The following is a 23,505-nucleotide window of genomic DNA, read 5'->3' as shown; positions in this document are numbered from 1 at the left end:
ATGTTTATTAACTTCAGCAAGTCTATTCTCAGTAGGATTAGCATTGACTACCACACATTGTAGGGACGAGGGTGGTGCTGTGGTCTAAACCACTGAGCCTAGGGCTTGCCGATCAGAAGGTCAGCAGTTCGAATCCCCGTGACGGGGCGAGCTCCTCTTGCTCGGTCCCTGCTCCTGCCAACCTAGCAGTTCGAAAGCACATCAAAGTGCAAGTAGATAAATAGGTACCGCTCCGGCGGGAAGGTGAACAGCGTTTCTGTGTGGTGCTCTGGTTTCGCTAGAAGCGGCTTAGTCATGCTGGCCACATAACCTGGAAAAATTGTCTGCGGACAAACGTCAGCTCCCTTGGCCAGTAAAGTGAGATGAGCGCCACAACCCCAGCGTCATTCGCGACTGGACTTAACTGTCAGGGGTCCTTTACCTTTTTTCTTTTTTTAACATACATTGTGAACAAAACCCCACTTTTAAAAAGAGTGTACTTTATTATCATCTACTACTTCCCTCCAGAACAACTTTTGGCAGGGACAACAAAGCTGTCCAGTCTCCGTTAATCACCCCATCTAAGTTGTCACTCTAGTCCAAGCGAAATATGTTGGCCAAAGTATTCTCATTCCAGTTTTGGCCATTTTAGAATAGTGCCAAGTGTCACTGTTAATGACTGCATGCTCCACTTTACTACTAGAACTCTCTTCAAGGGCTGTCTGGGACCCTACTAGGTTCTTTCCAGCCCCTGTCTATCCACAAACACACACACCCCAATCCCATGTGTATCGCCTCCAGCTCTAGGATGCCAGAGGTATTTTTGTTTTATGTTTTTCCTCGTAAGTTGACACAACTTAACATTGTTTGTCTTGTCACCAGATTATTACTCTAAATTAAAAGGTTATCCGCAGTGAGTCACTGAATATTTTACATCATGGTTACAGTAGCTGCTCTAGCAGACACCTGCGCAGAGATGAGGCTATATATACATAATGTCACTGTGCTGTCAAAATACAAGATGCCTGCTGTACCTCTCTCTAATATATACCACTTGCTGCTCATCTCCCTCTGCTCCCTTTAATTCTCTGCCTTCCCTCTGGCAGACTTACCGAGGTCAGTGCCAGGAGGGATGGAAGGGCCATCGGATGACTGAAAACATGCAGCCCGTTGACAATGGGAGCAGGATGGATTTGGGGGAAGTGCTGTTTTTCAAACCATTTGCAGCATCGCTTGGGGGCTTTCCCCAACCTTTGATCTTGCCCCTGTATACAAATTCCACCCAGCAGCTGGATGTTCTCACGTGGATGTACCTGGAGACTTTGCTTGTAAAACTGCAAGTGTGGCGCTTGCAGAGGAGTTTTATATGTTTAGATTGCTGGAGAATGGAGAGAGAGGATGGAAGTCTCAGAGCAAAGGAAGGGGACTGGGCTCTGGAGGAACAGAAGTTGTCAGGAATGTGGTAGCAGTGAGACTATACCACACATCTGTGAAAGCCTACAGTGTAATGTATTTATTGAAATAGTGGTAAGGCAACATCAGTCCTGCCCTGTGGAAATCCCTTGCAGATGACTGCAGTGCCTGGAGACAAACGGTCTGGTAAGCGCCGGAACAACATGCTCCGCCACCGGGGGCGGAGAGCAGGCACACTGCCCCCAGGGACGGGGCACGCGTTCTGGGGGCGGAGAGCTCTGTGAGCAGGGGCGGGAAGCGCGTTTTGGGGGGCGGGGTGTGTGTTTTAGGGCAGGGTGTGCCACACGCAGGGGCGAGGCGTGCGTTTTGGGGGTGGGGCGGGCAGCCGCGAAGGCGCCCCTGGGACCACGCCGTTCAGGGTGCCCTGCCCCCACCGCCCCTATCTTCCTATGCCCCTGGGTCTGGTCATGTATCCATAGCAGTGACCAGAGGAGGAAAGACCGCTGGGAGGAGTGCAGAGAGAAGAAACGCCATGGTGCATCTGCAGCGGCATAATCAGACGCCTTCATCTGTCCCAGTTGCAGCAAAACATGTCTCTCCCATATCGGCCTCTACAGCCACAGCAGGCACTGCAACCTTCCAGCAGTTTGACTTCACCCCCAGAGGCGAATTCATTCATTGTCTGCCAAGAGACAGATGCCAACAACAAATAGTGGCAAGGTGCCTGTGCAGGTGAGGCTGTATTGCTCTCTTGTCTCCTGAATGCTACAGTTTACCAAGAGAGAATGGGGAAGAGGGAAGGCAGCAGGAGGCTGTCAGGACGCAGGCTCAGTGTGGATGTAGTCTCAGGCGTATCACATTGGCTCTGCCGCAGTGCCCACACCACATCAAGTTCCTGCTGCTTTGTCCTGCCCCCTCTTGGTTAAGTGGCAGTGATGTGCCACATTTGGAAAGCGAAAGAGCAATGCAGCCACACAGCCCAGCTGGTTGCCTCAAAGAATACACAATACTGAGCTAGATGGATTCACACTAATGTAGTTTAAGGCAAAATCCTATGTTTCTGTGTACTCATTGTAGGTAGCCATGAACAAAAGCTAGAGACTAGAATGTTGCCTGCCCTGTGATGTGGTGGAAAACACCAGTCCCTTCCACATATTATATAAAGCTAATGTGTGAATAAGTTGGCACTGGCCCCAACAATATGCACATGCACCAGATTCTGGCCCTCTGACATGTGTGTTCAGCAAAAAATCTGGAGGGTGAGCCAGCTGTACTCATGTAGGCTTCTCCTTAAGGGTTGTTCAAATGTTATGCTCAATAAGTGTTCAATCTGTTTACTCGCATATAAAAGTAGTTGAGCTGTACACTCCTAGAATTACTCACTTGTAACAGTAAACACCTATATAGCTGGGTAGATAAAACTTCAGCTCTAGAAACCAACAGGTTTTCACACTTCAAACACTAAGCATACTCAATCCACATTGGCATTTCCCCCAAAGGTTTGTATTATTATTATTATTATTATTATTATTATTATTATTATTATTATTAACCTTCAGATTCTCCCAAGTCTGTTGACATCTTCCTCTTGTGCATGGATGGTACCATTATGGCTACATAAAGAGCCACACTTGGATAATGCGTTCACTATTAGTATATAGGATTTTGACTGCATTTGTGAGATTCAAAATACAACCTGCAGGCAGATAGCCATTTTATTCTGTTCCAGCATAAACAACAAAGAATCTCATTGTAGCTGAAAGACAAACATATTTATTGTGGCATAAGCTTGTATGGACTAGCACCCACAGTGGCATGCATCTGACAAAGTAGACTGTAGTCCACAAAAGCTTATGCCACAATAAATCTGTTCATCTTTAAAGTGTAAGAAGAATTGATTTAAATGCAATCCGAAAAGGATTTTGGTGCCCACAATGACTGGAAATTTTATAGTTCTACGAGAGAAGCTTGCTATTAAATTTTATCTTATATAAGTTCTCTGTAATATTCATGCATTCTGCAGTGGAGATATCTGCTCAGGGCTTAAAACCTAACCTGGTATAATTATGTGGCTTCCTTATACCACGTCAGGCCATTAGTCAATCAAGCCTAGAACAGTTCACTCTGACTAGCAGCAGCTGTATGAAGTCTCCAGTACTGTATAAGATCTTCTCCATCAGCAGATAACTGATAAAAAATGTGGTCATGAGAATTCAGCCCAAAAGTGCAGTGAGATCTCACTGATTCCAGTACGTTTGCTCCAAACTGAAACCTATATCAGTTTGATCTCAAATAAGGAGTTTGTTTAAGGGGGGAAATGACTGCCATTTTCCTGACTAGGAACCTACAGTGTTGCCAAGAAATTTCCCCTGATCTTTTGACTCTCTATCTATCATCCTAGCCTACCTTCCTCATTCTGTCTTAATTTTCAGGTCAGATTGGAAGTGACAAGAGAATTTCCAGCCTTAGTTACCACTACTGCCAGAAGCAATAAGAGTCCTACTGCCCTCAGGCCAAGGTTTGTTATCTGTCATTAACCTGAGAGGGACATGGAGTGCAATCCATTGAAAATGTGAAAGCTGACTCATGCACTCCTTCCTTTTATTCCTTGACTATATTAGTAAGTATTCTGGAACACACCAGCAGAGAGAGGGGTAGGGATAATATTTCACAAAATGGGACACTGCATCCTTCCATAAGCACTGATAGGCTGAGCCTCAGACACAGGGCATATGCTTAGCCAAGTTTATGTGTTGACAGTCTTGTGCTCTTTGTGTAAATACTGTAGCAGCCGCAACAGTTGATCTGGGTGGTTTGACTGCCAGCCAAATCAGATTTGCTATCCAACCCCCTTTTGTCCACATGCAGAGTGGGTAGCAGGCCATATGCAGGGCCGAGCTACAGACAAAATTTATATACTGCTTGATTGTAAAAACAAACAAACTCAAAGCAGTTCACAAGTGGCAGGGGCAGACTCTGGTTATCTCTGGTAGCACAGCACCCTGAGTGAGACCCTAATCTGGTGCCCCCAAATGGATCTTCTCAATTATGGATCTTCTCAATGTTGCACCCCCTCAGCTCGGTGCCCTGTGCAGGGGAACTGCCTGCAGCACCCGAAATCTGGCGTTGCAAATGGAAGCCCTCTGGAATTGGTCCCACTTGAGAGCTCCTGATGGGAGCTGATCCCCACCAGAGTAGGAATTCCAGCCGTTGTTGGCCAGCTGATCAACAGTGGCTGCAAACCCTTCTTTTGGCAGGGACCGTCCTTTGTGGCAAAAGACATGAGTTCCAGCCAGTCTGTAAAAGAAGAAAGGAAAGGATTGGGGGCATACTTGCAGCGCTCCCCGAATTCTTTCCTTTCCAACAACCATGTGTATATTCAGAAGAAATTTACATGAAAATGCTGATACATTTCCATTGGGATGCTTTAAAAGAATAATGATCATGAATTGATGTGGAAATGGAGAGACTGAAAAACGAGAACCTGAGAGAAACTGGAATCAAAAGATTTGACCATCCCTACGATGCAGGTGGCACTGTGGGTTGAACCACAGAGCCTAGGGATTGCCAATCAGAAGGTCGGCGGTTCAAATCCCCACGGCGGGGTGAGCTCCCGTTGCTCGGTCCCTGCTCCTGCCAACCTAGCAGTTCAAAAGGACGCAGCGCAAGTAGATAAATAGGTACCGCTCTGGCGGGAAGGTAAACAGCATTTCCATGCACTGCTCTGGTTCACCAGAAGCGGCTTAGTCATGCTGGCCACATGACCCGGAAGCTGTACACCGGCTCCCTCAGCCAGTAAAGCGAGATGAGTGCCGCAACCCTTTACCTTTACCTTTACTTGGAGGGAGGTGTTTTCCAGTGGCAGGCCTTAAACTCCCTATTCTTGTAGAACCTATTTGGATGCAGGGAATCAGGAAAAGGGAGGTACTGGTCACCGAGAGAGAGAAAAGTCTAAGTAGATGATAAATAATGATGCTGCATGCTGCAACATCTCCATTTTTGAAGCAGTAGGGAGGACATGTTATCCTTTCTTCTTTCTTTCCACTGATAGCCATCCTACCTCGTGATGAAGAGCACCATAAAATCCCAGAAGACTTAAACAACAACAAAAGCAGGGACCAAGAGCCAGTACTGAATGAGTGAGTAGACAGGAGACTCTGGTGTTAAACATAATCAAACTCAAATAAACAGAAATGCATCAGTTTCTCCCTGTCAACAGCAACCTTGCAGCTCAGAGGGCCATTTTTTCCTGCAAAGCTTCAAGTTTCCAAACACTTCAGGCACAGCACAGAAATCTAGCCAACAGGCACTTGCCCTGTAGGAATGCTGGCCTGCCATGGATCATATATATTATATATGCACAAAGGAAGAAGAATAGCCAGCTCTGTGTATCAGAGTGGCACATGATTTGAAAAAAAATCAAGCAAGCATTTCTCATTACATTTATTAAATTACTTTACAGCTGGTATTCATTTATCTACTTAAGCGGGTGCAGGGAACCCTCTGTAACTCTGAAGCATTAGTTAAGCTAAAGTGCTGATGACTTAAAATGTTGTGTTGCAGCACATAATCCATGTTGGAATGACCTCTGAAAAGGAGACGAAATTCAGGAAACAATACTATAAAACAAAGCAAAAAGAATTATCCCATATGCAAAGTCAAAAGAAATGATGTAGTTGTATTGTTTAAAGGCGGGTGCTAGGGACCCAGGTGGCGCTGTGGTTAAACCACTGAGCCTAGGGCTTGTTGATCAGAAGGTTGGCGGTTCGAATCCCCGCAACGGGGTGAGCTCCCGTTGCTCTGTCCCAGCTCATGCCAACCTAGCAGTTCAAAAGCATCTCAAAGTGCAAGTAGATAAATAGGTCCCGCTCTGGCGGGAAGGTAAACGGCGTTTCCATGCACTGCGCTGCACTGACTCGCCAGAAGCGGCTTAGTCATGCTGGCCACATGACCTGGAAGCTATACGCTGGCTCCCTCAGCCAATAATGCGAGATGAGTGCGCAACTCCAGAGTCGGTCACGACTGGACCTAATGGTCAGGGGTCCCTTTACCCTTTACCTTTATGTAGAACTACATGATAATAAAATCAGCATTTTATGACCTGCGATGGTTAGGCTAGCTCTACAGAAAATACCACAACCACTGTAGCTTGCAACTTTGGCATTTACCAACAACCTTCTAGTCCTGGTGAGTGTGTGGAAATTTTTTGGGAAGTACCCTTTCTACTTAGAAACTCCAAGTCTGCACCTTCAAAAGTGGACCCAGGTGGCGCTGTGGGTTAATCCACAGAGTCTAGGGCTTGCTGATCAGAAGGTCGGCGGTTCGAATCCCTGCAACGGGGTGAGCTCCCGTTGCTTGGTCCCAGCTCCTGCCCACCTAGCAGTTCGAAAGCACATCAAAGTGCAAGTAGATAAATAGGGACCGCTCCGGCGGGAAGGTAAACGGCGTTTCTGTGTGCTGCTCTGGTTTGCCAGAAGCAGCTTTGTCATGCTGGCCACATGACCCGGAAGCTGTCTGCGGACAAACGCCGGCTCCCTCGGCCTATAGAGCGAGATGAGCGCCGCAACCCCAGAGTCGGACACGACTGGACCTGATGGTCAGGGGCCCCTTTACCTTTACCTTTTTACCCTTTCTACTTAGAAACTCCAAGTCTGCACCTTCAAAAGTTTAGGTAGATAGATGGATGTTTGCGCTTCTCCTATGGCTACCGCAACTTGCCATCTATTCCTAATTCTCCATTAACTTATCTCCTTTTGTCTTTTCTGGTAGTCCCTTGATTCTGTTCCTTCGAATAAAGACAGAAGATGCCAAAAGATGAGTGAGCCTGACCTACAGGAGAGAAATAGGGAATCTGAGCCTCTCCTGTGCCTATCCACACTTCTGTTTATGCTGTGACCTCTAGGCACAGGTCCATGAATTGTAGGCACAGGGCTCAGCAGGTTTTTTGTTTGTTTGTTGGGGGGTTGTCCAACCATTTCCCCTGGGGAAACCCACTGTTTCCTGCTGAATTCGAACAATGCCAGTTGGGCCCACGTCTACAAATCAAGGGCTCTTGCCTAGGAACTGCAGCACAAACAGAATTGTGGGTGAGCTCTACCTCCCAACAACTTCGCAAATGGTCAGGGATGGACAAATGCAAGCAATAATCAACATCTTCTTCATCTGTTTCCATGATACATTGCTGATTGTTCTGTGGAGAAATAATTACGCACTTACAGGACAGGGGTGCCAACTTAAATAAAACATTGGTGGCCCCAGGTAAGCCCCACCCCATCTAACTGATCACAAGACATGGCAGGCAGGCACACCATCTGAATGGCAATGCCTATCAAATATGAAATGGGTGTGTGTGCAAAGGGACCTCAGCCCCTAGAAGTTGGCTCCTATACACATTTATACACACATACACAGAGTTATGTGTAAATACCACACCTGTTCTTAAATGTTTACTTTCTGATGTCCCAGCACAATTCTTTCACAATACAGCCTTCTCATCATAATCACTGAACATAAAAACTCTGTGAACATTATTTTAGCAGCATATACCTAGGTGCCGCAGATCAAGCTGAGAGGGGAATTTAGCCAGCTGTTTGTCTGAAAGGGATTGTTACTAGTCCTGGGCAAGGGGATGAGTTCGAATCTGTATGCTTTTTAGTGGCTAGAATCAATAACTATCAGGGTGTGTATTTGTCCCAGAAAAGGAGTAGGTGACTTTGTCTAAAAAGAAAAAGGTCAGTTGTATCCAGCACACACCTTAGTAAAGCCCTTAAAAAGCTGCCAACCTATTTGGGTGTGGGTGTGGGGGGGTGCACATATATATTTGTGCTGCAGAAGATCATACAGAATCAACTCAGTAAAAAGAATTGTCATAAAATCTCACACCATTGACTTGTAAATGGAATTGAATCTGCAGAGTCTACATAATGATACTATCAAAAAGAGAAGGAGCTATCACATTCATATAACAGATGAGATATGAAATGACTACTATGGCAGATGAACACCCCAGAGGTATTTTGCTCCATTCTACTCACTGCGTTTATATCTCCGGCTTCTCTAATTTCAGTTATTTTTTTTCCTCAGGTCTTAAGACAAGAGTAGACAATTTTTTCCTTAACAAATAACCTCATACACAAGTCAATAGTATAAATACTCACATTTCTGAGGTTAGCGCTGGGGCTTTATTAAAACTGATTTTTCACAAGCTATTCCTGTTATATTTGTGCTGTTGCTTCCAGCATGCCTCCCTCTTTGTGAATAAAAGAAGGAAGAAGAGGAAATGTCTCGGTTTAGGGATACTGAACAGTAACTCTTCAACTCAAAATCTGCATCTATGCATTCCCATCTCTCTCTCTCTCTCTCTCTCTCTCTCTCTCTCTCTCTCTCTCTCTCTCTCTCTCTCTCTCTCTCTCTCTCTTGCTCCCATTAGTCTAGTGTCCTTTACAGGACAGTCTTCCATTTGAACAAGAAGGAGGGAAAGCAAGGGGCTTGAATCTGCCCCTCAAATCTGGGCAGCGGACTAAGCAGGCACACCTGTCACCTGGTCACATTCCCTCCCCATATGCGTTGTCTTTCTTAAGCAGGTGTGAGGGACATTTCTCAGTCCAATGGCCACGTTCACTTCTGGGAAACCTTCCGGGGGGCCACATGCAAGTGCTGGGCAAAGCTAGAGGGAGAGGTGGGCGGAGCAGCTAATGCAAATTTCACCTTGGTGCAGTAAGCTAGTTTCAACACACAGGCCCACCCTTGAGCCAAGGTGAAGCAACCACCTCAGGTAACAGGATCTACAGAGGCAGGAGATCTGCCGCCGTTGCTGTGGCTGCAGTGGTAGAGACAGCTGCAGTGCGCTGCTTGGAGGCCAGATCTGCCGCCTCCTTGGCAACCCCCCTCCATGCCACTCTACAATGGCCTCTTTGTGAACAGAAGGGGGTGGTGGTCTCCCCCCACCCTTGCTCCCGATGTAGGTCTTTATTTCCCCCTTGTTCCTGATGTACGGTAGATCTTCACTCACTCCTTCTTTCCTGGCCGGGGGTGGAGAGGGGAAGGCAGCGCCATTTTGTGGTTTGCCTCAGGTACCGAAATGCCTTGGGCCAGCTCTGTGCACACTCCTCTGTATTTTCCACTCAGGGAAGCCAGAGTTCAAAGACACGTTTCAGCCACTTTGGAGGATGAGAAGCAAGCCCAGTAGCGGGTATGGCTGGGGAGGAGTGGTGCCTGGAAAGAAATCGGAGGGCCAGGCAAAAAAGTTTGGAGGGCCGCATTCAGTCTCCGGCTCTGAGGTGCCCCATCCCTGCTTTAAAGCATAGCAAATCATTTCATTCATTCGTATATATTTATATTCAAATTTGATGCCAATCTATGTCTTATTTTCTCGGCAATGCCACCCATAGTCTGTCTCTGCAGAGGCTCTCTTAATGAGCCAGTGCATCAAATAACCGCAAGAGCCCCTTAACGGGCGTTCTGACACTCCTACCTGCAGCTAAACGACAAGTGCCACAACAGTGTAACCCAAATGCTCCGAATTGCAAAGGCAGGTCTTTGTATACAGCTGCCAGAAGAATCTAGTCACGTGGCACTGATTGTGGTAGTGGATTAGCAAGCACAGCCTTCTGTCATGGACCCCCAGGGATTCACACCCTGGGTTTAATTAGGGTTTCCGCCTGGCGGTCCTGCTTCAAAGAGACAGCGAGATAACTGCATCCCAGTCTATTGACCTTGGTGTATATGGCACACAAACAGGGCAAACTACAGATGCAAAGACATTCACGTCCCAGCCCACCCTCACCTTCCGGCCACCACTGTTCTTCCGTAAATTATGAGCAATGATACAATTTACAAGCTGGAGGCTACTGGTTAAACTGTGTGCTTTGGAGTTATTATTAAACATTATTGGCCCCAAGGAATGAAATGAGCGAGAGCTCATTCGTACCAAGTGTTGTTGACGCTCTAATTCTACGGAAGAATATAATCAAATGTGATGTAATGAAGATCTATGAAGGTGGGGGTGGTGATGAACCAGTCTTTCCCCCCTTTATGTGGTTTAATTTTCACTTCATCTGGTGACAAGGGTGGTTTCTTTTATTAAAGAAAGCATGTTTTGTGCTCACACTTATACATTTATGCTGCGTTTGATTTATCCATAGAGGTACCAGCACAAACACCAAAGCATCAATAAAGTGAGCTTTGAGATGGAAAATAAACAGGGCAAGAATCTTGCAACAGGCATTTCCTGCATCATCCAGACTATAAGGAACACGAAAATTGTGGAATCCCTGCACTTAGGAAAGGAACCAGTTTTAACCTTTCAAATTCTTAGAGCTCACACTTCGGCACTGAGAAAAGCTCCATTATTATACAAAAAAATGGACAAACCACGTTGTTACTTGCGCTGTGCCAGAACCTGTCCTCCAGTTTCTCAAGAGCTTCTTTCCTCTGTAAAAGAGGCTTCCACTTTTCTTCCTCATTCTCGGGGTATTTTAGGATTTCTTTCAGATTCAGTGGCTGTAGGGTTGGGCTTGTCTCCCTTTTTTTATCTAAACTTTATTAAGGCTTTTGCATTAGTGCAATTGAACAGTACAGCCCCCTGCTCTGCTCGCCTCCCTTCCTCTGCCCCTGCCTTTTTTTTTTGTTACAGCATTTTAATTTCTGTTGTTTGGTATGTTATACACACTGTCCAGGCTGGCATGCTCAGATAAGGGTTAGGGGAAATGTGTGTCAGTGCTCTGCATGAGTCCCACATGAAAAACGGTAAAGCTGGAGAAGTTACCATCCCTGTCTTGTGCCTCCCACTTCTGGTAGTTGGTCCTAATAAACCTACTTGGCCTGCTGACATATTACAGTATTACAATATATTGCATGCTACAATATAGTAAGAGAGGAAGCAAGAGACTTGAGTGGGGCTCAGAAATCTGAGTATTTCACCCCTGGGACCCACAGCCAAACCAAGAAAGGATATTATGATGATTACTTAGAAAACTTTAGAGGACTTCTGCATGCCCATGGGTATCACTGCTCCACATAGTTATCTATGAAGCCAGCTCCCCCAACCAGTTATGGATTATATAAATTCCATATGAACCTCTGTTAACAGAAATAACTCAGAGATACAGGTTTATTTATACCATCATTTATATCCCGCCCTTTTTTGGCACAGTCTAATTAATTACGGCTGCAGCAAACCTATGCCTCCGCTCCTGTCCTGTTTGTTTTTCTTGGAGTGATTTAGAAACACATCTCGCCACCTAACCTTTAATTGTGCAATGCAATGCGTGAGCAATAATGAACTCACTGGGAGCTTCCCACAGTTTTACTACCTGCCACTGTGTTGACTTAAAATGGAACACTGTAATATTTGGGGGTGTAGCTCTACTTTCATTTTTTGAGCCCGTATATTTCTTGAGGGGAGGGGGCATTAGTAAAAGAAAAACACAAATAATGCCCCAAGAGGAGAATTCAGAGGAGAATTCAGAAAGCACCAATAAAAATCATTAACCCGCATAGGGATTTAGTGAGAGTTGCGAACAGGCCTATCAGAAATGACGGTGTGGTTGTGGGGTGGGTTTAAGCTAATTGGGAGAACCTGATTGGTGGGGCTGGCTGTCTCTGGGGAGAATGGCATGTATCCAATTTTGATTGACAAGGGGATGTGTTAAGTAGTCAGCGTCCCAGGGGTTCAGCTCCATTCCTGCTAGTGAATTTGATCTGAGCATTGGTTCACTGTGCTGCGATTGGTATACGGTTGTATCCCTCATTTATCTGCTTTCTTGTCTGTCTGAATCATATCTGTTAGCCTCCCTTTACATTATTTTGTTGTGCTGGTTTCGTCCTTTCTTTCTCTAATTTTATTTTATAATTCTTCTCCCTTTCCCGTCCCCTCCCCTCTCCCCCTCCCCCTCCCCCCCTCCCTATTCCCTCGGCATAGCAGCCCGTTCTCGGCTGCTGAGGCTCAGCAGTTTGTTTATCGGGAGGCTCCCCCGGCAGCTGCCGGCTGCAGGCTCTTGAGCTGGTGCCCCCCCCCCATCCAGCCACGCGGAGGCCGCGGAACGCGCCTCTGTGCGCCGTTGTTAGCGCGCCTCGGCTGGCTGCGTGGGGTGGCGTTTGTTTTTTCCCCTTGAGAAGAGGCTTGATCTGTGCCTCGCGGTCCTTTCGCGCCCTCCTCTCCTCCCCCCCCCCCGCGGGCGGCGCGCTCACCAGCTGATCGGCGGATTTTTCTTCGCGCGGCTGGTGGGGCGCCGTTGCCCAGGAACCGGCGGCGAGGCTTGTCTCTTCGTGGGCGGGCAGCCGCGGGGGTGGGGGGAGAGGCCGCTGAGCCCGGAAACTTGACGGTGGCCCGGTGCTGCGGAGGCCCGTGGGTGTGGGGTGGGCGGTGACCCGCTGGCCTTGCGGCCTAGTTTGCCCTCTTTTTTCTTCACCCCCGGGCTTGTTTGGCGTGGGCCCACCTCCAGCCGGCCTACAGGCTTCGGCCTGTTCGGGCTTCGGTGCGGCCTGCTCCATCTAGTGGCCGCCTATTGCTAGCGCACCCCTCCTTCCTGGTCAGTCATTCCATTAGGGGATCGCTGGCTGCAGCTTACTAGCTGCTCATTCCTCTAGTACCTGGGCTGAGTTGCTGGGCCCCCGCGGGTGGGCCTCATTTTTGTGTGGAGTCACCCCTGGGGCGGACGCCATTTTGTCTGGGCTCCACCTTTGGTAGGCGGCCGCCATTTTGTATTCCTCTGTCCACCGTTCCCCCCCCCCCCCGGCTTGAAAAGGGTGGTTCATTCCTAATTTTAATTTCTTTTATTGTCATTTGGGCTAGGGGTGGATAGTTGGCGGCTTTCCGGTGCTTTAAAGCCCAGTTTCCAGGGAGCCTTAGGTGGGCCTGAGAGTTTACTGAGTCACTCTCAGGAGTGGCGGCCATTTTGTTTTTCATTTGAGCCGACGCCATTTTGTATTCCCTATTGGATAACCTTGCGATTTAATTTCGATCGTTTAGTTGTCGAACTGTTTAAAGTTATTGCCAGTAATCGTTTGTGAGTCTAATCACTGCAGGAATACTTACACCATGGCCGATGGTCGGAAGCACGTTCAGCAACCCTCTGGGCCGTGCTCAAAGAGGCTCATCAGGGGCCCTTCGCAGGCTCTTCGCTCCCCTACTATGGAGTCGGCGACTGGTCGTGTGCAGGCCTTTTTGGCCAGCCTTGCGGGGGATCCTGAGGCCTTGGCCAGTTTTGGCTCCGGCCTGGACGCGCTGATGCAGCGTTCGGCTGCAGCTTCAGCCTCTACGTCCGGGGCCGCTTCTGCTTCTGCTGCAGGCCCTGCTCCAGCCCCCATTACGGTGGTGGCGCAGGTTCATGCCCCGGCCCAGATGGAGGCCACCCCTCCCCAGTCTGCAGCATTGTCGCCTGCGGTTACCCAGGAGTCCCCTTCGGAGCAGTCTTCCTTAGATGAGGAAGACATTGTGGCCCCTTCGGGGAGGGTGGCTGTTCCAACTCAGTTGGCTGCTTCGATTATTCATCCCGCTGCCACACCAGCGGTGCGGCAGAAGGTTAAGCCAGGGCTGAAGCCGGCAAAGAAGCGGGCCAAGTCCCAGGGCGCCGCCGGGGTGGGGGGGGTTGCCCAGGTTATTTCGACGCCTGTTCCCGCTTCTGTATCTGTTGTCTCTTCCCAGGCTGCGGTCACTATGCTGGGGCAGGCCCAGTCGTCATCGTCCTCGGAGGAGAACGCTTTACCTCTGCCAGCTAAGACCTCGATGGGCGGAAAACGTCGCCGGTCCAAAAAGTCCAAAAAGCGGGCCAAGCAACGCAAAGATGATTCTTCTGCGTCCTCGACAACAGGTTCGTCGTCTTCTGATACCGATTCAGAGTCCCCTCTTGGCCTTTATTGGGGGTTTGGCGAACAGGCTGGGGGCTTCCCGGTTTGGATTTGGAAGAGACGAGCCAATTCTCACCGCGCACGTTATGGCGCGGTGCAGGACTGTCTGAATGGCCAGTTACTCCCTGAAGTTACGGTATCCACGAATCGGGCTAAGGACATTATCCCAGGGAGTCACCTGTCCTCGAGGCTGCGGTCTCGCATTCTAGATGGTCGGTTCGTGGATATATTTGAGTTGGCCCCACCAGAGGAGGAGGTGCCAACAAAAGAAAAGCAGGCGCCTGTCCTCAAAAAGAAAAGTCAACCACGCAAGGTGGAGAGGACTTTCGAGCGTTGGCTTGATTGTTTTCAGGTTTTTGCGGGAGTTGTCTCGGCAGCTTACCCTCGGCGAGCGGTGCACCTCTTTGTGTACCTGTCCATAGTTCGTTCGGCGTATACTATGGCCGGGGAGGCCGCGGCCATAGCGTATGACGAGCGGTTCCGCCGCAGGGCCGCAAGAATCTCTTCGGCCCGGTGGGACAGAAAAGACCTTGATGTTTGGACGACATATGTAGCCCCGCTCGTCGAGAAAAAGTCAGCCGAGGTCCCAAAGCCGAAAGCTGCCATGCAAAAGCAGGTTCCCAGGCTTCTGTGCTGGGATTTCAACAAAGGGGCGTGTCAGAGGCAGGCTTGCCGGTTTGCTCACCAGTGTGAGCGGTGTGGGGGCAATCACCCCGCCACGTCCTGTTTTGGGGGCCGTCGCCCCTTTCGCGGTGGCAGGGGAGGTTCCAGGTCTGCCACAAGGGGGGCTCACCTGGCCCTCCCCGCCCCGCCCCCCCGCCCCTCACGCTGCCGCAGCCCCCAGATAATTCCTTCTCTATGGCCTTTTCACCTATCAAAGTTCCTGTTTTGTTAGAATGGTTGAGTTTGTATCCCAATACAGGGGCGGCGTCTTACTTGCGGGACGGTTTCTCTTTTGGATTTCGGATTCCGGTGACTTCGCGGCCCGCTGCCCGGAATCCAGCAAATCAGAAGTCGGTGAGGGAGATGCCGGCCGTGGCAAGGAAGAAAATCGACAAAGAAATTTCCTTAAATCGTATAGCTGGCCCCTTTGTGGCCCCTCCTTTCCCCGACCTGCATCTTTCTCCCTTGGGAATCGTTCCCAAGAAAGCTCCGGGAGAATTTCGTTTAATTCATAATTTGTCCCACCCTAAAGGGACCTCTGTCAATGATATGATTCCCCCGGAGCTTTGTTCTGTAAAGTATGCCTCCCTGGATCATGCTGTAGAAATAGTTCGGAAGTTTGGCCCTGGGGCCCTTCTTGCGAAATGCGATATTGAGTCAGCTTTTCGGCTGCTGCCTATTCATCCTGCGGATTTTTGGCTTTTGGGCTTTCAATTTGAAGGCGCATTTTATTTTGATAAGGCTATGCCAATGGGCTGCTCTGTAGCCTGCGCTGCCTTCGAAAGTTTTAGCACCTTTTTGGAGTGGGCCCTTCGTTTTAAGACTGGTTCTGAGGGGGTCTGTCATTATCTGGATGATTTTCTGGTCGCAGGGGCGTCGGATACAGGCGAATGCGCTGCCTTATTGCGGGCATTCGCCGCCCTTACACGGGAATTGGGCGTCCCCTTGGCTCCCGGTAAGACGGAGGGCCCTTCAACTAGGTTGACTTACTTAGGTATCCAATTGGATACCGTGGCTCAGACTTCTTCGCTTCCATTAGACAAAATCTCGAAATTAAAAGGCATTATCGAAGAGGTCTTGTTAAAGGAGAAAGTGACCCTTCGTCAATTGCAGTCCTTGATTGGCCATCTTAACTTTGCGTGCAGGGTGGTGGCGCCTGGTCGCCCCTTTTGTGCACGCCTGAATAAACGCACGGTGGGCCTCCGTTCTCCCCATCATCATGTGCGTCTGCATCAAGGTGAAAGGGCCGATCTGCGGATGTGGCTTGAGTTTTTGAACAGCTTCAATGGGGTGTCCTTGTGGCAGGATGTGTTAATCCTGCACAACGACTTTCAAGTCAATTCTGACGCTGCGGGCTCCCTGGGCTTCGGTTTATTTTGGAATGGCAGGTGGTGCGCTCAGCGCTGGCCGCCTGCTTGGCAGGGGACGGCCATCACGCGGGATTTAACCTTCCTTGAGTTCTTTCCTATAGTTGTAGCCGTTCACCTGTGGGTCGATGACTTCAGAGACCATCGCGTTTGCTTTTGGTCTGACAATCACGCGGTTGTCGACGTCCTTGCCAAACAGTCTTCAAGGTCCCCTCGGGTATCTGCCCTCCTGAGGGCCTTCATTTTGCAATGTTTAAAATTTAATATAGCCTTCTCAGCGCGTTTTATTCCGGGACTGTCTAATGATATCGCTGATGCTTTGTCCCGTTTCCAGATGGAGCGATTCTGGTCCCTGGTTCCGGACGCACAGACGCAGCCGGAGTATTTCCCGGATCGGCTATGGAACCTTGGGAGCTCCTAGTGTTGCAGGGAGTAGCCGCGTCTGTGTCTCCCTCTACTTTACGTGCATATCAGAAGGCCTGGACTGATTTTTTGGCCTTTAGAAGTCAGTTCTCTGCAGTGGTTGGGTCGGCTCGTCCCACTACAGCGCAGGTGTTGCAGTATCTGGCGCACCTCTTTCAATTGGGCAGGGCGGCCAAGACAATAAAACTCCAGGCCGCTGCCATTTCCTTTTTCAGTAAATCATTTTATAATAAAGACCCATGTGCAAAATTTATTGTCCGAAAGGCCATGGAAGGTTGGGGCCGCCTTTGCCCCCCTCGCGGCCTCAGGAGGCTTCCCATCTCTTTTGACCTTTTGTCCAACATGCGCCGGCAATTGCGGGCTGTGTGCTGGTCAAAGTACGAAGCAAGGCTTTTCTCTGCAGCTTTTGCAGTGGCTTTTTTCGGGGCCCTGAGGGTTGGTGAGGTTGTCTATGAGGAAGCGCGTACTGGGCTGTCTAAGGGCTTACTTTTGCAGGATGTGCGCATCTCGTCATCCGAATTGCAGCTTACAATTAGGAGCTCAAAAACTGATCAGTCTGGCAGGGGTGCCGTCATGCGCCTTCCTGCCACCGGTAAGAAGGGCCCTTGTCCTGTCAAGGATGTAGCTAGGTACTTAGCTGACAGGCCCGCAGGGGATGGTCCGTTCTTGAAGCATCTGGACGGGTTGCCTATGACTAGGCAGCAATTTGCTAGGGTTATGAGGAAGGCAATTGCAGCTTGCGGTTGTACGGCTGCAGATTACGCTCCTCATTCCTTTAGGATTGGGGCAGCCACCACGGCTGCTCACTGGGGCTTATCTGCAGACAGGATTCAGAATTTGGGTCGCTGGAAGTCTGAGGCTTACAAACTATATGTGCGACAGCGTCGCTGATTTATATGTTTTGTTCTTACTGTTTTCATCCAGGACCTGCACCTGTCCGCGTGTGGTTGGTTGGACATTCTATTGTTTACTGGGCCGGCGTCAGGGCCACTGAAACTGACTTCGGGCGTCATCTTGGTCTTCCCCAGCACGTGCAGGTTTCATGGATGGGCCATCGGGGAATGCGCTGGGGGGGAATTGTTGCCGTTGTTGCGGGACAGGGTTTCCAGGGAGGGTCCCCCTCACACTATAGTTATCCATTTGGGGGAAAATGACTTTCACGAGAGAGATTGCCTGTCCCTTCGCACGGCCATGCAGACTGATTTGGTGGAATTGCACACCTGGTTGCCTGGGGTGCACCTTTTCTGGTCTCAATTGCTACAGCGCAGAGCTTGGCGTGGCAGCACTGGCCCGGTCAGTCACGCTGCATTTGAACGCATGAGGAAGCGTATCAATAGTGCGGTTTCTAAAAAGGTTGTAGGCTTAGGAGGGTCGCTTATTTTGCACCCTGCGATTAAATCTACCGCCACCTCCCTATACCGCGATGATGGTGTCCACTTGTCCCCGGCTGGGAGTGATTTTTGGTTGGGGGCTGTAGCTTGGGGTTTAAAAAGTTGGTTAGGCTTATGAGTGTTGGCGGGAGCCTGCGGCTTTGTGGCAGGTTAGGCTTTGGTTGATGAGTTGGGAGGGGCATCGCATGGAGGTGCATGCCCCTCAGTGGTTGCTCTTATAGAAGTATTCCGTTAAAGGAATCCTGGGGCTCCGGGGCTCTAGTCTTTACACCCCCGCACGGTGCGGGGCTGGGGCCTATACAGAGCACGAGCCTTGGGGAACATTTCTGGAGGGGGAGATTGCCTGTTGCACAGTTACCTCCTCCTCCATGCAGTGTTTACTTGACTTTCCTATTGCAGGAAGTCAGAGCTGGTCCTGTCCCACCGTGGGGCAGAAGATTAACCAAAGCCTAAGGCCAACACTCAAAAAATTAATTGTAATTTTAAATAAAGTTGTGGCCAAAAAATTATGCCAAAACAAAACCTAAAATAATGTGTCCGTCTGAGTTATTGGTTGGGAATTTCTGGGGGGTCTTGGCTCGCAAAACTCATTAACCCGCATAGGGATTTAGTGAGAGTTGCGAACAGGCCTATCAGAAATGACGGTGTGGTTGTGGGGTGGGTTTAAGCTAATTGGGAGAACCTGATTGGTGGGGCTGGCTGTCTCTGGGGAGAATGGCATGTATCCAATTTTGATTGACAAGGGGATGTGTTAAGTAGTCAGCGTCCCAGGGGTTCAGCTCCATTCCTGCTAGTGAATTTGATCTCCCCCCCGCCCTCCTCCTTTTTTCTTGCAGGTTTAGGTTGACCTTGCTATGGTACTGCCTGTATTCAGGGGTCAGTAGGAATTTTTTCCATCTGGCTGATTGGCTGTTGCCATTTGGTTTTTCGCCTACTGCTTAGCAATAGTCACAGCTTGTTAGGGTTGGCAGGTTAGGCTTTGGTTGATGAGTTGGGAGGGGCATCGCATGGAGGTGCATGCCCCTCAGTGGTTGCTCTTATAGAAGTATTCCGTTAAAGGAATCCTGGGGCTCCGGGGCTCTAGTCTTTACACCCCCGCACGGTGCGGGGCTGGGGCCTATACAGAGCACGAGCCTTGGGGAACATTTCTGGAGGGGGAGATTGCCTGTTGCACAGTTACCTCCTCCTCCATGCAGTGTTTACTTGACTTTCCTATTGCAGGAAGTCAGAGCTGGTCCTGTCCCACCGTGGGGCAGAAGATTAACCAAAGCCTAAGGCCAACACTCAAAAAATTAATTGTAATTTTAAATAAAGTTGTGGCCAAAAAATTATGCCAAAACAAAACCTAAAATAATGTGTCCGTCTGAGTTATTGGTTGGGAATTTCTGGGGGGTCTTGGCTCGCAAATATGGAACACGTCGCCTTGACAGAGCTGCACAAGCCCACAGACCTTGTTACAGTATATTAAGATAGGAACCAAGAGACTTTTAAAACTTTTATTATCATGTATATAATGTCTTGGGGATTGTTAGGAGTGCGCTATTTAATTTCCCCACACACCTGGTCATTTATCATTATTAAAATCTATAACTAAGCAGTTCCACTGAAATACCCAATGGACACTAATATGTTAGGGAGGCCTGTTAAAGTTTTGTCACCTCAGTATGTCACCGAGTGCTGGCCTAAGGTCTTGCTGATGCAGTGGATTCAACAAAGATAGGCCAAGATTCTTTGGCAATTAGGTCCTTGATTTCATTGGGACTTAAGGCTAATTTGGACACTACATTATTATTATCATGAACAGCAAATGCAAATACTGCTCAGTTCTCTTCTTCCCTAGTAATAATAGAACATATGAATCAACGACACAAGGATCTCAGCGCATTATCAGAAGTGTTATATTATTTGCTTGGTTCATTACGGCATAACGTCTTCTGAAATCATTAGTTCCATGAATTAAGAGATCGGCATCCAAGGAGAGCTCTGATGACTTTGACTTCTGCAGGAAGATCTAAACTGGACCCACTCTAGGCAACCCAGGGAGCAGGAAATTGGTTTGCAGCACTACTCTGACAGAGTAGGGCAGAAGAAGGGACATCTTGTTCATAGCAGGAGTTCTTACAGAATGAATACATTCTGTGACATGCTGTTTGGGGAAGAATCAAGCTGTCTTTACACCCACTGAAGTGGAGCAAATGCATTTTAAAGCTACAATTGGAATGTCTTGGGCAAATGTTTGAGACAAAACAAGTCTACAAATCAGTGAAGGACAATCTAGGATATTTTGCTGTAGTGGTTAGAGCAGGCATCCCCAAACTGCGGCCCTCCAGTTGTTTTGGCCTACAACTCCCATGATACCTAGCTAGCAGGACCAGTGGTCGGGGAAGATGGGAATTGTAGTCCAAACCTCTGGAGGGCCGAAGTTTGGGGATGCCTGGGTTAGAGGGTCAGACTTGGGAAACTAGGCTCCAAATCAGCCATGGAGCTCACTGGGCAACCTTTGCCCAGCCACTGTCGCTCAGCCTAACCTGCATTGCAGGGTTGTTGTGATGATAAAAAGGAGAGAGAACCATGTTTGCTACCATGAACACCTTGGAGAAAAATCGGGATATAAATGTGGCAATATATATGCCTCTTTAATTCTGGAATATAGGGTACCCAAAACAGCTGGATCACCAAAAGTGCTAATAACAGAACACAGCGAGGGGAGGGCAATGGTTCAGTTACTATCCCTCAGCCTAATCTACCTCACATGGTTGTTGTGAGGGTGAAAAGGAATGGGAGAACCATGCCCGCTGGACAAAATGCAGGATATATGCAGAATTTATCCCTTAAGGTAGGGTACCCAAAACACTTGGATAACCAAAAGTGTTGATAACATAGTGGGGGAGAGGTCATTGATAGTAAAGGATAGGTACAAGGACACATTTGTTTAATAACTTGTTGCTCTGCTGTAGCTTAAATTAGAAGATTGGGTTGCTAGCTATTTATTTCATGCACTTCAATTTACATTTTACTTTGAGGTCCCCTTTAACCCCCCACCCTTTTCTGATTCAAACCTTGTATAGTAGAAAAAAATAAACATCTCAGGGATAGCATTTTTCTCCACGTAAGACGAGCCTGTTGGATCAGACCAATGGTCCATCTAGCCCAGCATCCTGATTTCATAATGGCACAACCTCCAACATTTCTTCAATGAAAATATGAATGTTCTATTCCATAACAATACAGTGGTAGCTTGGTTCCCAAACGTAATCTGTTCTGGGGGTCTGTTCGACTCCCGAAACCATTTGAAAACCAAAACACAGCTTCTGATTGGTTCGGGAAGCAAGGTACCACTGTACTAATTTTATTATTTATACCCCATCCATCACTCTGGGTGACTTCCAACATATATAAAAACATAATAAAACATTTTTTTAAAAAAACTTACAGCGCTGCCTTCAGATGTCTTCTAAAGGTTGTATAGTTACTTATCTCATTGGTTCGGAGATCACATAACTCTATACCCTCCAATATTTCTCTGGTGAAAACAGGGGCATCCTAAGGAAAAGTGGGACATTCAAGATCAAACCAGAAACTGGGGTGGCTTCTGTGGAAAATAGGGATACTTGGAGGGTCTATGGTGGCCAACCAGATGCTTGTGGGTAACCAGCAAGCTGAACATGAGATCAGCAGCACTCTGCCTTCCTGCAGTTCTCAGCTACCGGGCAATACCCCCTCCCAAAATCCAAGCATATTGATCTGAAACTGCTGATTATTCAAATTCCCTGGGTTCTGCTCTACCCAGGACCAACCCCTTGTGCACACGCTGTATAGCTTCATGTTCCAGTGAATGGGAATGGGTGAAGTGGCCAGTTTGGGTTTTTCTCACTTTCTAATTTTTTCCCCCAGTTTTAAATTCAGTTCCCCACATTATCACATCAGCCTGCAATTTTATTTCTACAAAAAAAGAGAGGTCTTAATAAATATTATCCTAATATCCACACCTTTTGCAAAATTATTTCCACTAATATAAAGGAATTTTGTATGGTGCTTTCCCCACTGATATATTCATTCCTATGCAGACTTTATCCGAATAGATGCATTTTTGTACATCTGTGTATTGTTTCGTAACATGCCAAATAGTGCTTCGGTTTGCTTACAGTTGCAGGAAAAGTGTGGATTTGTAATTTCACCTTTAAATGTGAACCGAGTCAAATTTCTCCTCCCTCCCTGCATGTTCATCCAGCTGGGACATCACTGTTCTAGCTTACTCAAACACTTCATTATCTGAAGCTTTCCAGAACTATGTGTAAAAGCAGATCACTCGCTTCTGTAAGATCACATATCTTCTGCTGACTTCCAATTTGTATGGAGAAGCAAGCTAACACCTAGTAGGAACAATCTTCTTCCATTGCCACCCATGACAAAACCCACACTGATTTTTAACAGAACTAGATGGCACTCCATATAATATCACCTATGGGGGGGGGGGAAATCCACTGATTTCTGATCACACTGTATATTTGCACAATATATCCACATTTTGTATTATTTTGCACACACTGTTAAAGCAAAAAAAGGTGGGGCCTATCCTAACACCTTTGTTGCCATCCCTTTTCAGAGGCTGTGTGTGTGTGTGTGTGTTTTCCCATATGAATTTGGAACCCGTTAAAAAATTGTGCTAAATAATGTGAGATACCAACAGACTTTTAAGCATCACAACATGAATGGCACCAGCTATAATAAGCCAAAGGAGCGATTCTGAAACAGAAGACGGGCAAATAGTTACCCAGCTGGTACAGAAATAGCAAGATAGATGTTATGTTAAAAAGGAGGGGGGAGGGGGGAAGAAAAGAAATTAAATGAAATGGATATTAGCTGGAAACATCTGTGTTCAACCACAGAGCAGAATGCATATTCAGCAGCCAGTTTATTGGCTCTTTAGAGGATGTGAATGGTGCATTGTAAATAATGACACGCCTGTAATAAATTCCCAGTAAAAAAGAGAAGGGCGCTCCGCTTGTTCCTCCCACAATTCACATTTCTGGGTCCCTGCTGTGAGTGATGATTCACAGCAGTCACAAATTCCTGTTTTCAAAAAATGCTATTGTATACTCCAGGGCTTTCATTAAGTTTTACACTTGCAGGGGAAATTTAAAACTTGAGAGAGGGTGGGAGAAAGAGGGCCGACAGACTCTGTGGTGGTGACATTCATTTAATACTCGGCGCACTGCACTGATAGATGTGATCGGAGAGGGCATGTCAGAAGTCAGTCTGGAGCTGCTTTCTTTAACTAGAAAGAATGACACATGAAATCCTCGCAGTGTATAAAGAAACAAATCCAAACGGAAGGAGGGGAAGGGGAAAAGAACGAAGACTCCCAAGTGTCTGATGACATTTGTATTTTGTAGTGAGTGCATGCAAACCCACGCTTG

This window comes from Zootoca vivipara, chromosome 8, assembly GCF_963506605.1.
Source record: "Zootoca vivipara chromosome 8, rZooViv1.1, whole genome shotgun sequence".
Classification (NCBI taxonomy): domain Eukaryota; kingdom Metazoa; phylum Chordata; class Lepidosauria; order Squamata; family Lacertidae; genus Zootoca; species Zootoca vivipara.
Note: the sequence above shows the minus strand (reverse complement) of the source record.